The sequence below is a fragment of the Symphalangus syndactylus genome, chromosome 3 (assembly GCF_028878055.3).
Source record: "Symphalangus syndactylus isolate Jambi chromosome 3, NHGRI_mSymSyn1-v2.1_pri, whole genome shotgun sequence".
In the NCBI taxonomy this organism is placed as follows: Eukaryota; Metazoa; Chordata; class Mammalia; order Primates; family Hylobatidae; genus Symphalangus; species Symphalangus syndactylus.
In genome coordinates this window covers 150,569,657-150,583,324 of record NC_072425.2, presented here as the reverse complement: position 1 = coordinate 150,583,324, position 13,668 = coordinate 150,569,657, and the positions used below count along the sequence as shown (strand labels likewise).

Genomic DNA, 13,668 nt, shown 5'->3' with positions numbered 1-13,668 from the left:
CTTTTCAGACATGGCCATTGCTCTTTAACTCATGCATTCAACAAATGAAGAGTAACTACCTGGCATCGGTCAAGCACTGTTCTAGGACTTTGGGATGCAACAGCAAATAAAACAGACTAAGAGTTCTGCCCTTAGGAAGCTTACATACTAGTGGAGAAAATCTTATAATGCACAACAAACATAGCATGTAGATAAATTTTATAGTATGTTAGAACAACTGAAGAAATATGGGAAAAAGGGAAAAAAAAGTACATCAGGCTAAGGAGACTGGGATTATGGGGAAGAGAGTTGCAATTATAAACAGGCCAGTCTGGCCAGACCTCACTGAAGGAGGCCACACTTGGGCAGAGATGTGAAAGGGGTAAAGGAGTTTGGAAAGGGCATTCCAGGCAGAAGGACTGGCTGGTGCAAGACCTCAGGGTATCAGTGAATCTGCCTGGCTTATTCAAGCAACAGTCAAGAGGCAAGTGAGGCTCAAGCAGAGTAAGCAAGTGGGAAGAGAGTAGTAGGAGATGTGGGTGGAGAGGTTTTTAAAGGATGAGGGACCTTATTGGGGTACCCAGTTAGACACACAGTCCTCTGTAAGAAGTTTGGCTTTTATTCTGAGTTAGATGAGGAGCTCATTCAGATTTTTAGCAGAGGAGTATCAGGACTTGCTTTGTTTAAAAGAACATTCTGGTTGCTAAAGCTTAGAGGCAGAGACCAGTTAGGAAGATACTGCCATAATCCAAGCAGGTGAAGGTAGCTTGGAACAGGGAGATTGCAGAGGAAATGACCGTGGAAGATTATGGCTGTAGCTAAAGGCAGGGCCACCAGGATGGCAGAATCAGGTGAGAGAGAATGGATTCACGGAGGACTCCAAATTCTTTGATCTGTGCAATTGGAAGGATAAAGTTGACACCAACTGCAATGGAGATCTATTGGTGGAACAGGGCTTTAGGGAGGGATCAGGAGTTTCCTTCGGATGCGTTGAACTTGAGATGGCTATGGGGCATGTTGAATAGGCAGTTGGATTTGTAATGAGACGGGAGTGTGTGTGTGTGTGTGTGTGTGCGTGTGTGTGTGTATGTGTGTGTGGCTGGCATATCATTGACATGTAAAGCTGCAAAGCTGCACGAGATCACCAGAAGAGGAATGCAGAAAGGAAGAGAAGAGAGTCCAACATGCAGCTCTGGGGAACTTCAACTTTAAAGGAGGTGAGGGAGGTGATGACATGGAGCATGACGGGTTCATCCATGGCAACGTGTGGGTCAGGTGGTAAATGGGTCAAGGTAACAACCTTGCTTGGCTTGCAGGCTTTATGTTGGCACAAAGGTCTTGACCACATGCCATCCTAAATCACTGCAGGACACAATTAAAGGAACAAAGGCAGTGCTATTAAAGTACAGATTCAATTTATAGCAGTCCCTTAAGTATTTAGTGCTGGGGCATGAAGAAAAGCCCAAGAGAGGGGAAGCTAATTCTATGCCCACAAATGATTTGCATCATAAGGAATCTAAAGACCATTTAAGACAAACAGCTAGAATCACAAATGAGAAGGCTTGTGGTGTGGAAGTAAACTGATCTAATCAGGCTCACACAGCAACTTGTGGCAGAATCAGGTACAGAAATGAGCTCTAATTACTTCTGGGCAGTGCACTTTCCTCTATACCCTCTTCCATCTTGCAGGAAGTTTATAGCATGCAAAAGAAATGATATTCTGAAAATCTGATAGCATCTCTTCTCAGCCTGTGATGGGAAGACTTGAACCACAGACACAATCAGGGGGCCTCCTGGGTGGTCCAGGGGCAGCCTGGGCACTGCTCCTTGGCTGCTCAAACTTGTGTGTCAGGAAGTGCACTCCCTACCAGGACCAGCTCAGAAAAGGCTGGGTGACTGCAGAGACACACACCTGCAGTGTTACAAGTGTCAGATGGTAAGCAAGCCTGTAGCAGAACTCTCCACTTAAGGACTTCCCCACATGGCCTCACTACTTTTCCTGTAGTCAGAGTTACGCCAAGTTTAGGGTAATGTGCCTGGTGAGGGGAGTGGATGTGGGCATGAGGTAGGATCCCCACAGCCTTTAAGAAGAGACAGACACCCAAGAGGTGGTGCCTCGCAAAGGAAGAGTAATCAGTGAGTACTCGTGGAGTAAATGAGTGATCTGCCTAACAGAAACAGCTACCTCAGCAGGTTGGCTAGAGAGGAGAGAAGGCAGTGCCTTCTAACAACCCATATGACCTTGGGCAGCTTGGTTAACCTCTCTGGAACTTTGTGTTTCTGCCCAGAAATGAGATTGGAGCTCCCGACTTAGAACTGTGGGAAAAGGTTGATTGAGAGTCATCATAGGAAGCATGAGAGGATTTTCAAGACAATCTCAGAGTAAGTATGAAACAGCATTGCCACCACCGCCAAGTTGCAGAAGGGCTGAGCTTACTAGCAAAGACATGGAGTAAACCCAGATGCCCATCAACGATAGAGTGGATAAAGAAAATGTGATATGTATACCCCGTGGAATACTATGCAGCCATGAAATGGAATGAGATCATGTCCTTTGTAGGGATATGGAAGAAGCTGGAAGCCATTATCCTCAGCAAACTAACACCAGAAGAGAAAACCAAACACCACATATTCTCACTTACAAGTGGAAGCTGAACAATGAGAACATATGGACACAGGGAGGTGAACATCACAGAATGGGGCCTGTCAGTGGGATGGGGGTTGAGGGAGAGCATCAGGATAAATAGCTAATGCATGCGGGCCTTAATACCTAGGTGATTGATTGATAGGTGCAGCAAACCATCATGATACACATTTACCAATGTAACAAACCTGCACGTCCTGCACATGTATCCCAAAACATAAAACTTAAAAAGATTGCGGTGGAGATCAATACAGTGCTTCAGCACTGTGCCTGACACATAGGCACTCAATAAATGGTAGTCATTTAAAATTTTTTTTTTAAAAAAGAAACATATATATATCAAAAAAGAGAAAGGGTTGAGCGTAAGTAAGGAGTGGCACATTGGGAAGCACAGCCCCTGTCGCTCTGCCCCGTCCTCTTGTCTGGAAGGTGCTGGGTAAGCCGAGCAAGAGGTGAGGCACAGCAAGTGTTCATTCTTGATTCGAGTCGTTTTCAGCGCTTTCCTTGCTGTTTGGTGCGCGCCCAGCTGCATCCGGCGTGGAGGGACAAGGCTGCTGACACAGGCAGATGTGATCTGTGGTGTAAAGTCACGGGGGAGAGGACGTTTGGCAGATCCTTTCACAATTACTTCCATTCTTCCCACTCCTCCAAGTGATTGAGAAGCTCAGGTCAGTTCCTTATGAGACCAGAGGGAGCATCGCCTGCAGCAGCCCAGATGATTCCCGTGGGCTGGACTTGCAGTGTGGAGGCAGGTCAGCCAGGGCCATGGCTGCTGAGCTTGCAGAGGCCCCTCTCCAAGGGCATGGGGCCCTTACTAAAACTGCCTAACTTGCTCCATTTGGGAAACTGAGGGCAGATACCACCCTGGATCATTACATAGAAAGTGCAAATAAAGACTCAGAGAAAGAAGACATTGACATCCAATAGCTCTTGTCCTTAGTCTTTTCGCTCAAAGTGTGGTTCCTAGACCAGCAGTATGGAAATGAAGAACCCTGGGCTGCACCCAGGCCTATAACCTCCCTCTGATTTGTACCCAGACCCAGCCCAAGCACATTTTCTTCCAAGTAGCCTTTCCTGGCCACTGTACACAATAAAAACTCTTCCTCTGCTACCTTCCAGAGCAATGGCTGTCAACCTTGGCTGCACATCAGAACAACCTGGGGGAGCTTACAAACAACCACAACACTCAGGCCCTGCTCCCCTGAATTCTGATGTAATTGATCAGGGTAGGAAATCAGATATTAATATTTTTGAAAAGCTTCCCTGGCAATCCTAATATCTAGTGTTGGGGAAAACGATCTTACAGCATGCATTATTGGCTCTGAATCATTTGAGATTTTTTTTTTTTTTTTTTTGAGACATACTTTCACTCTGTCACCCAGGCTGGAGTGCAGTGGTGTGATCTCAGCTCACTGCAACCTCCGCCTCCCAGGTTAAAGTGATTCTCCTGCCTCAGCCTCCCAAGTAGCTGGGATTACAGGGGCCCGTCACCACGCCTGGCTAACCTTTGTAATTTTTTAGCAGAGAAGGGGTTTCACCATGTTGGCCAGGCTGGTATTGAACTCCTGACCTCCGGTGGTCTGCCCGCCTCGGCCTCCCAAAGTGCTGGGACTACAAGCGTGAGCCACTGTGCCTAGCCTGATATTTTAAGGATTTATTCTGTCAGTGGTCACTTCTACAACTGTCTTTACATTGTTGTCACCATAATCAGAAAGTTAACTTGAGGACAGGAATCATCTCTAGTTCTCAGAGTCAGTGCTTATGACCTGGTGAGAGGAGCCCTAGGAATCAGCTCCCCTGAACTCTGTTTTGCAAGCATCACTGGCTGTGTGGCCACTGGACTTTCTCAGCCCCAATTTCCTCTCTACAAAAGAAGACTGCAGTAGATGACCCCCTGAGGTGCTGCCTGTGCTGATGTTTTATAATTCTAATGAGCACTTCAAAAATGGGGATTGATTGCAGCCAGCCCACTGCCTTGGGCTGCACCCATTTCAGCACGGTGTCCCATCCTCCTGCTCCACAGAGGGAGGTGCTGAGCTGGAGTTCTCCCCTTTGAAGCTGTGTCTCCTCAGTGCAGTTTCAGGCATTCCTGGGGCCCTCTTCACCAAGCCTTAGCCCAGTCCACAGGGTCTCCTTGTCCTCAGGCCCTCAGGCTGGGCGAGGGGCAGTGGATAATGGTCTTCCTCATTTATGGAGCAAGGGAGAAATAGACACGCTTTAAAATCAGCAGTCACAGGATGAAAATGGGAAGTGGGGGAAAGACTCACATGCAGGGATAAAAAATATATCAGAGCAGTCAGATGCCTGTTGAGTGTGGAAGAAAGAAAGTGGATGAGTGGGGGCACTGTGGGAACCACAGATTCAAATGGAAAAATGTGGTCTAGCGCAGAGGCAGGCAGCCATCCCGAACCTGCACAGGGCCAGCTTTGGAGGCATGCACCAAGTGCGTTCTCCTGCCTTCTGCCCCAGGACAGCACATGGGCAGTGACGTATGCTGATTAAACAGTAACAATTCTGTCTGGGGTACCAGGGTAACATTTTTCTGCTCATATGGCTAGGACAATGCCATGCACTGTTTCCTGCAGCCACTGCTTCCACTGATTTTATCAGGGATGACTAGAGCCACCTCATTGTTTCTTCTGCCTGCCAGTGTTCCCACACTGTTCTCCCAGGATCCTTGTCTAAGGCTCATTTGAAATAATAATAAAATAGTGTTGCTAATCCATTCACAGATTTCCTGAGGGATCACAACGCCAGAGCAGGTAGAGGAGCAGAGGCAAAGATGGAGAGACCATCTCCTGCCACAGATTGTGCTGGAAGCTTTTGGGGATTAGTGAGCTCATGTCAGGAAAGCCCTCTGAGGCCCCGCGCTCATTACCACTGAGCATTTTGGAGCTGCTTTTTATGTGCCAAGCCATTTGCAGGCACTAGGGAAGGAACCCTCTCAGGGCTCTGGGGAGTTCTTTGTTCTACTCTTTAAAACTCCGAAAAAGTAATTCAAGAATTTCGACTGAATGTAGGGTTAAGGCCTGTGGCTTTCAGTTCTGCTTTACTGTGGGACCTGGGACAAGACACTTTCTCTCCAGGGACCTCTATTATTTTAAGCATTGGGAAAGAATGAAAATACCTACCTTTGTCACACTACAGAATGTGTGGGTCCAGGGTGCTATTGATGGAGAGGGACGTTTAGAAAATAGGAAGAAACATCTTGCTAATATCAGATATTATTATTCTTTTTTTTTTTTTTTTTTTTTTTTTTTTTTTTTTTGAGACGGAGTCTTGCTCTGTCACCCAGGCTGGAATGCAGTGGCCCGATCTCGGCTCACTGCAAGCTCCGCCTCCCGGGTTCACGCCATTCTCCTGCCTCAGCCTCTCCGAGTAGCTGGGACTACAGGCGCCGCCACCACGCCCGGCTAATTTTTTTGTATTTTTAGTAGAGACGGGGTTTCACCGTGGTCTCGATCTCCTGACCTCGTGATCCGCCCACCTCGGCCTCCCAAAGTGCTGGGATTACAAGCGTGAGCAGATATTATTATTCTAACATTGTGCTTCCAGCTAGGTTGGTTGATACTTATTAGAGAGGCTTACTTTGTGCATGGCGAAAACCACAATCCTTAACCTCAAGGGGAAGAAAATGGTGCCAAGTTCTTACCAATAGGTCCTAGCCCTCAGCCCATTTGGAAAAGAGGCCTGTGACTGATGAGGAAGGTCAGCCGGGAGTGTGGAAACAGAACTTGCATATTCAGTCATTACTCCTAGCAGGGAAGGCTTCATGTGGCCTTTATGGAGGCAGAGAGGAAGGAAGTGGTGATTGTTATAATTCATATCCTCTTTCTAAGGAGGCAAGAGAAAAACTTTTTTCTCTTCCTTTTGGGAGGCATCAGTTCACATCATTGCTTATTTATGGTTAATGTCTATAAGACAGGGGCACTGGAGGCCAATGTCTACGGGTGGCAAAGAAAAACTGAGTAGATGGAAAAAGTGAGGCTGAGACCAGGTTTCTGGGATGAAGTATGAGATGTCAGTGGAAGATGGGCGTGGGAGAGAGAAACGGTGAAGGGTCGGTGTGCAGGAGGAGTGAAGTGGAGAAGAGGAAGCAGATTGAGCGAGGAGGAAGACAGGTCCATTTGGTGGTAGGAGGTTCCCGAGTAGGCACTGAGCTTCAGCCAGACTCAGCCATCAGAGCAGCCTGGGTTCTGTGTTCTCCGTAGGCTTTCTCCCCATGGAGAGTCTGCCTGGTAGCCAGGCTCACCTGTTGAAGAAAACCAGGAGCTGGCCCTGCGAGGTCACCTTGTCCATGCCCAGGAGACCTCCTGCCCCCTTCTCTCCAGTGCCAGCTCCAAGACAGTATCCATCTCAAAAGGCCAGGTCTTAATCCCTTCCCGGTAAGCGCTGAAACTATTAACAGATACTTGAAAAAGATGGTGTTATGTTCCTATTTTCCTAGAGAGGGAATTCTGGGGTTTGATGAGGTCGAGGGTCCTTCCCTGAGGTCATGTGGTGTGAGGCAGGGGGAGAGCCTGCAATCGCCTCAGTGCTGACCTCTGCATGGCCCGAAAGCCTGCTGCTCAGCCCCTGTGCCTGCTACATTCATCTTCCCTGTCCCCTTAGGGGGTGTCTCAACCTTTCTTAGTCTGTCACATGTAAAGTCCCTGTTGGCCATTTTTGCTTCTGTATTTTAATGGTTTGGACTAATTCCCACTTTATTTTTGTATTTATTTTAACACAATCACTTATAATGAGGCTAATGACATTTTGTCTCCATGGTGGCACATTTTAATTTGGTCTTGAAAATGTCAAAGCGATCAGGCAATTTGGTGTCTCAGAAACACAAAACCTAGCAGGGACAATGGTTCCTCTCTTCGTCATTTCATCTCTCTTGTTATCTGCTAGCTCCTGGGGCCACCCTGTCCCATTTGGCCGCTTCTCAATGCTGGCGTGGATGAAGATCAGCAGAAAAACATCGCCACAACAAAGGCGGGGGCGCCTGTGGCTGGCTCTGTCCAGTAGGTGTGGTTGGCACAATTCATCAGATCTCAGCACTTACACAAGTCTGTTACGGAAGCGGGGCAATCTTTTACTGATGGCATTTCTGTATCCATCTCTGTCCTTCCACCATGCCAGGGGCTTCCTCTGCTCCTGCCTGCAGTCTTCTTTCTCTGGCTTTTCTTTCCTTGAAGGACAGGGTCAGCAAATGTATTCTGTGAAGGGTCAGATAGAAACTATTTTAGACTTTGTGAACCTCATACAGTCTCTATCTCAAATTCTTCTTTTCAAAAGTCTTAAAAATGCAAAAAATATTTCTTAGCTTACAAACCATATGAGATGTCAGGCAACCTTGGATTTGGGGGTGCTCAGTGAAAGTGTTTTAGGGGATTTGGATTGAGGAGCTTAATCTAGTTTCTTTTCAGGACAGGTCTGCCTTGCATCACAGAGCCCCAGATAGTGACTTTCCTGAGGTTAGGTGGCAGGTCAGTTCTCTGATGGTGGAGGATACAGCAAGTCTCCGCAGAGTGCTGGTTTTGGTGTCCTTTGAGAATGTGGGATCTGGGGCTGGTTGAGTGTTCCTCAGGAAGCCCGTCTTGGCCTGTGCTTGTCTGAATCTGGAGCTCTCTTGTCCTTGTCCTGCCTTTCCTCTTCCTCCCCCCTTCCCTGCCCCACGCTTCTGGCTGTCCGTCTCCTCTGCACCCTGCTTAGTCCTTGGGAGGAAGAGGATGGATTGACTCTGCAGATGGGGCCAGGTCTGCTTTCCCAGCTCTGAGAGCAGCCACGTTTGTCTTTTCTTCAGTGCCCAGGCTTTGGAGAGGCTCATCTTTGAGACGGAAGTCAGAGTGGCGAAAGGGAGAGATTCTTGGTGTGGTAAAATCTTTAGGTCAAACTGGGGGAGCTCTCAGCCTGACCCGGATAGATCCCATGTCCCAGGAATTGCCTCGTGCAGGCTTCTCTTTAGAAAGCACTTTGTCAATCTTGTTGCCAGCTTTTCCATGTAGTAAGAATACTTTATCTCTATAAAGCAGCAATAAGTGGACAGTATCATATATTTCACTTTTAATAAGGTGTTGCCAGTTGCACACACTCTGTAGAGCAATTAGTGTCAAAAGCTGCTAAGCAATGGAGGAGCTGCATTTGGGTGTCTACAGACTCGCAGGATTTACAGCTGGGCTTGGAGGAGCTGTGGCCACAAGACAGACGGGGAGGGAGGGATTGCTGACCAGCTGAGTTTAACTCCACTGACCCTGCATGTTTCTAAAGCTTCTCAAAGGCAGCCTTTGCCTTCTATTATGATGCTGGGTTTGAGGGCTGTAAGGTAGTGACGGTTCCACAGAGCTCATAGGGCCAGGGAAACAACATGAGTTTAGGGATCCCATAGAGCTGAGTTTCAAACCTCACTCTGCTACTTAGAGATGACTTCTAGGCCAACACATTTCTCTGAAACTCAATTTCTTATATGCAAAAAGGACATGAGAAAACCATCACGGAGCTTAGAATATAGATCCTTTTTGCATTCCCAGCCCTCAAATCCCCTGTGTCCTTTCAAATTGTGGCATTCCTGCCCCATCAATATTAATAAGGAGAAGGGAAGTTTAGTCCAGGCTGGGCTGTGCATCTTGTCCTGAACAACTTAGCTGGGAACTGTCCTGATTTTAAAACTGAAAGCCCTGTATCCTGAGAGCTCTCAGTCCCAGGAAAACCAGGAGGGCTGACCCTCCTCAGTCCCACCCAGAAGGCCTTCTCCTGTCATAGGTGAGGGGCTCAAGTGTTGCCATTACCATCTCAGGAATTCTGGCCACACATTTAAACACAGGCAACAGCACACATCTCCTGAGAAGCAGAACAGTGGGACCTGTCCCCAGGCTAGGAAGCAAGTGGCCCAAAACTGTGGTACCTGAGGACTTGGAGTGAAAATCAAAGGATCTGGCTTCAACATTCTCAGATTCCTTTCTTCCCTGAAAATGGTGGTCATTTAGCTGAGCCTTGGAAGGGAGAAGGGTTATTTGGTTTCTTTTATCCTCTGCAGGTATATGTTTAGAGGCTCTGCCTGTGGATTCATGCCACTTCCCACTCAGCGCGTCCCTCCACCCAGCTCACTCCAGCTCTGCTCATGACTTCAGCACTGCTCCAGGTGGCGCGAGGGAGCAGCCCTTCTTCCTTTCCCAGGGAGCTTGTCAGCCAGTCTGGACGAGGACGCTGGGGTGTACGAGAACAGCATGGACTGCGCCACCCTGCCTCGGCCACTGGCCAGCCACCCTGCCTCTGTCTGTCCCTTTTGCAGGGCGGGGGCAGGAGAGGGGCTGCTCTGTGGCGTCATTTCGCACTTTGTAGAGAACACACACCTGGGGAGAGCGTAGCAGCGTTCACGTGGTGCTCCTCAGTCAGCTGTTGAGACAGGACTCAAGTCTGGGCACCACGTCTCTCGAGGCAAAGTTGTGCCGGCTGCTTTTCTGCCACGCTTCTGCCAAAGGCCGACTTGTCCTCCACAGTCAGAGATGCACTTTGGCCACCGGACGACTGTGGGAGGGTGAACCATGGAAGGAAAGGGGGGTGAGAGGAATAGCTGGGTGGGGGAATGGGTAGGAGGCAGCAGCGGTCCTGGAAGGGGTGGCTGTGGAGGAGATGCTTTGAAGGAGGGAAAGGCAGGAATGAGCACAGCCTCGAGGCATGTTGGTGGGCAGAAAGGATGCCGGGTTAGGATGGAGGGGAGGAGGGGCAGAAGTGAGGAACCCGGGCTGGTGAGGCCGGAGAGCTGCTCAGAGGCCTGGAGTGCCCTGTGGAGGAGGTTGTGTGACTCACGTCGAAGATGGCTGGTGCACCCTGGGTGGGGTGGGGGTGGGGGAGTCTTGGTCACTACCTGGCTCAGGTGGTTTGAAGCCCCTGCACCCCACCCATGAAGCCACCTCCCCTCACAGTAACATGCAGGCAGAGGGGAAGGACTGACTTCCCCCAAGCAGTTCCTTATCAAGCCAACTGGGGTGGGGGAAAGTGTAGTTTTATTTGATGTATGATCCCAGAGTTAACCCCATGGGACTATGTCTTCTTTTTCCTCATGTAACAAAAGAGCTTTCAGGAAGCAGTTATCTGATTTAAAATATTATTTCAAATGTTTGTTGGGTACCTACTTCATTTAAGTTTTGGAAGGGATGGCGGACCAATATAAAAGGGACATGTAATTAATTGGTTTTGACCATGAGAGCATAAACCAGGGCTATAATTAATTAATTTTGCCGCTGTGATTAGGTCATGACGTGTGTTTGGATTTCACTAGCCGCACTGTACAGTGGGGGGGTCCCTAGGAAGTCTCCGATGAAGGGGAGCGTCCTCCCTGGAAGGAGCACACAGCTTGGGTTGCCTGCGGACAGCCTGTAGAAGCTGGATGGGTGAATCTGGCGCTTGTCTGTCTCCATGTTCTGTTTGTGGTGATCCGTTATTATGGGCAAGGAGCCAACACTGCACAGCGTGGGTGGTGGGAGCAGGGGGAGATTGGAGCTCCCCAGCAGCACTGTCTGTCCCAGCAGAATGGCTAGTGGTGCTGGAGCTGCCACAGGTTTTTGCTTTTTCTTTTGTGCTAGGACTGTCTCAGCTTCAAGCCTCCTGCACCACGCCCCCATCTGCCCGGCCCAGGAGCCCTGTACTGTGCACTCACCCTCTGCAAGCTTCCTAATTGCAAGGAGTCATCTCCCCTCCCTACTCAGACTCCTCCCTCTCTACTTTCCTGCCTTCTTTCTCAGTTCAGTTAAGTCCTAGTCTCGGTTTGTTCTCAAAATTCGAAGGTTTCTATTTTCACACCTCAGTAATTGGTGCTATCCGTTGAAAGTAACTCTGGGAACTCCAGCCTGCTGGGGTCAGGAAGAACTGAATTGAATTAAGGGAGCAGAAATTGGCTAGATGCAGGAGGAGGACTCGAGCCGGGTAATTTTCCTCCCGTGAAGGAGCTGCCATGGAAGCTGGCTAGTGGGCACCTCGCCTTGTCTCCTGGTCCCTTAATGGGAGCTCTGCAGGGGAGGTGGTGGGAAGGGAGCGAGGCTTCCCGCCTGGCCTTACCCTCAGCCCAGGGCATGACACTGGAGACTTGAGAAATATATGTAGTGCCAGGAGAAGGCATTATGTCAGTGAAATGACATTGGAGTATTTAAATATGCAAAACACCCTCTGTTTTTAATAGCATAATGGCCTGGAGAGAAGCTGACAGAAGCCAGGATTCTCTTGGTGACAGGAGCTAATCCATCCAACGTTCACACCAGGGTGGCAGACACAGCCCCACTGACCTGGGTCTCGGTGAGGCAGGTCTGTTTCCCGGTTCCTGCTCACAGACGCTACGTGCTAGTGCTGAGATGAGAGGAAATAGTGATTTTTGCTATTTCTCCTTTGATGTTTGGAATTGAATTAATCCTTTGATTTAAAAAAGTTAGCCAGGTGCAGTGGCTCATGCCTGTAATCCCAGCACTTTGGGAGGCTGAGGTGGGTGGATCATGAGGTCAGGAGTTCAAGACCAGCCTGGCCAAGATGGTGAAACCCTGTCTCTACTAAAAATACAAAAATTAGCTAGGTGTGGTGGTACACGCCTGTAATGCTAGCTACTCGGGAGGCTGAGGCAGGAGAATCGCTTGGACCTGGGGGGCAGAGGTTGCAGTGAGCTGAGATCTCACCATTGCACTCCAGCCTGGGTGACAGAGTGAGTCTCCCTCTCAAAAAAAAAAAAAAAAAAAAAAAAAAAAAATATATATATATATATATATTCTGCTGGTGTTGGTCATTTGTTTTTGATCTCCTGGAAGGTTTTCCAATTATTATTATTTAACAAAAAACCCCAACAATCCTCTTCTACTCCCAGGCAGCAGGTGGGTGACCCTTCTTCCAGGCTGTGAGATATTCTCTCCCAAATCCGTCAGTGAGTCTGCCTCCAAGATAGAGATGAACTATGAGTGCAGCCCAGGAAGAGCCTCAAAATCTCAAAGCATGGTCTTCCCTTGGGGCCAAGGAAAGGTCAGAAGAGTGAGCACAGTGGCAAAGGGGTTAAGGTTCCATTTCTCCCCCACAGGAGGGGAGGCCGGGGATCATTAACATATACACTGATGTATGTATTTTTTCCCTGATTGGAAATGTAACACATGTTAACGCTATTTGGATAGCAGAAGAAAATATTAAACAAAGCTAGGCATCATTTTTCTTTCATATTGGGAATGCGATAGAGATGTTGTGTAAGGAAACTTGCTTTCATGCCAACTAGTTCCTCTGACCCTGCCTGTCCCTCTGCCCGAAATCCCTGGTTCCCAAGACTTTTTCCCTCACTCTCCACTTTCCATATAGGCTGGTTTGCTGCCAGGTCAGCAAAAAAATTGACTTCTGGAGGGAGCTTGATGACTTTTCAGCTTGTCCTCAGTGGACAGGGAGCATTGTGTCACTGTCGTTCAGTGACTGCAGTGGCATAAATACCATGGTGGTTCCAGGTCAAGATCCAACGCTGGCCCTGTAGCTTCCCAGTTTGGGATTTGTGGACTTGAACATGTAAAAGAACCTCATCGTGTCTCATTGTGCTCATCTGTACAGTGGTAACAATCTTACCACATATCACGTAGGGTTCTTGTAAACATAAAGCCATCATTCCATCTTAGAGCCTGTCAGGTTCCATAACTCCATCCATGGCAGCTATTATTCTTACATCTAAAGTGATCACAGATCACTCCTCTGGCCTGCCTTGTTTTATAAGATTCATGTCTCATCCTTAAATCCTTTTTGCAGTTCTCCTTTGGGACCTCCCTGGTTTTCATATCCTTCCTATGAAGTGGAGCATAAAATCAGATGTGCGATGCTACTGGACTCCGGTTCCAGTAAGGCTTGCATCTGTGTGCCTACATTTGTCTTGCAGCTGAGACCACACCTGTTCTTCGAGTAACTGTTAAGCTTTAGCCAGATTTGTGTAAATGGGTGGGGAGAAGGACCCACTATATTTTCAAGTACAGTTGTCTTAGGCCCCAGGAGGCCCAGATGGTGCGAGGAAGGCTGCAGAGAAGGGGCCCTGTGCGATTTTGTGCCCGGTTTCCTGGGAT

General features: G+C 48.5%; 1 protein-coding gene across 2 annotated transcripts in view; it reads left to right on the top strand.

Annotated features, from left to right (window-relative positions):
* The window catches only part of OPCML (opioid binding protein/cell adhesion molecule like), a 1,146,349-nt gene that overhangs the window by 20,499 nt on the left and 1,112,182 nt on the right, over positions 1-13,668 (top strand). The window lies entirely within an intron of this gene.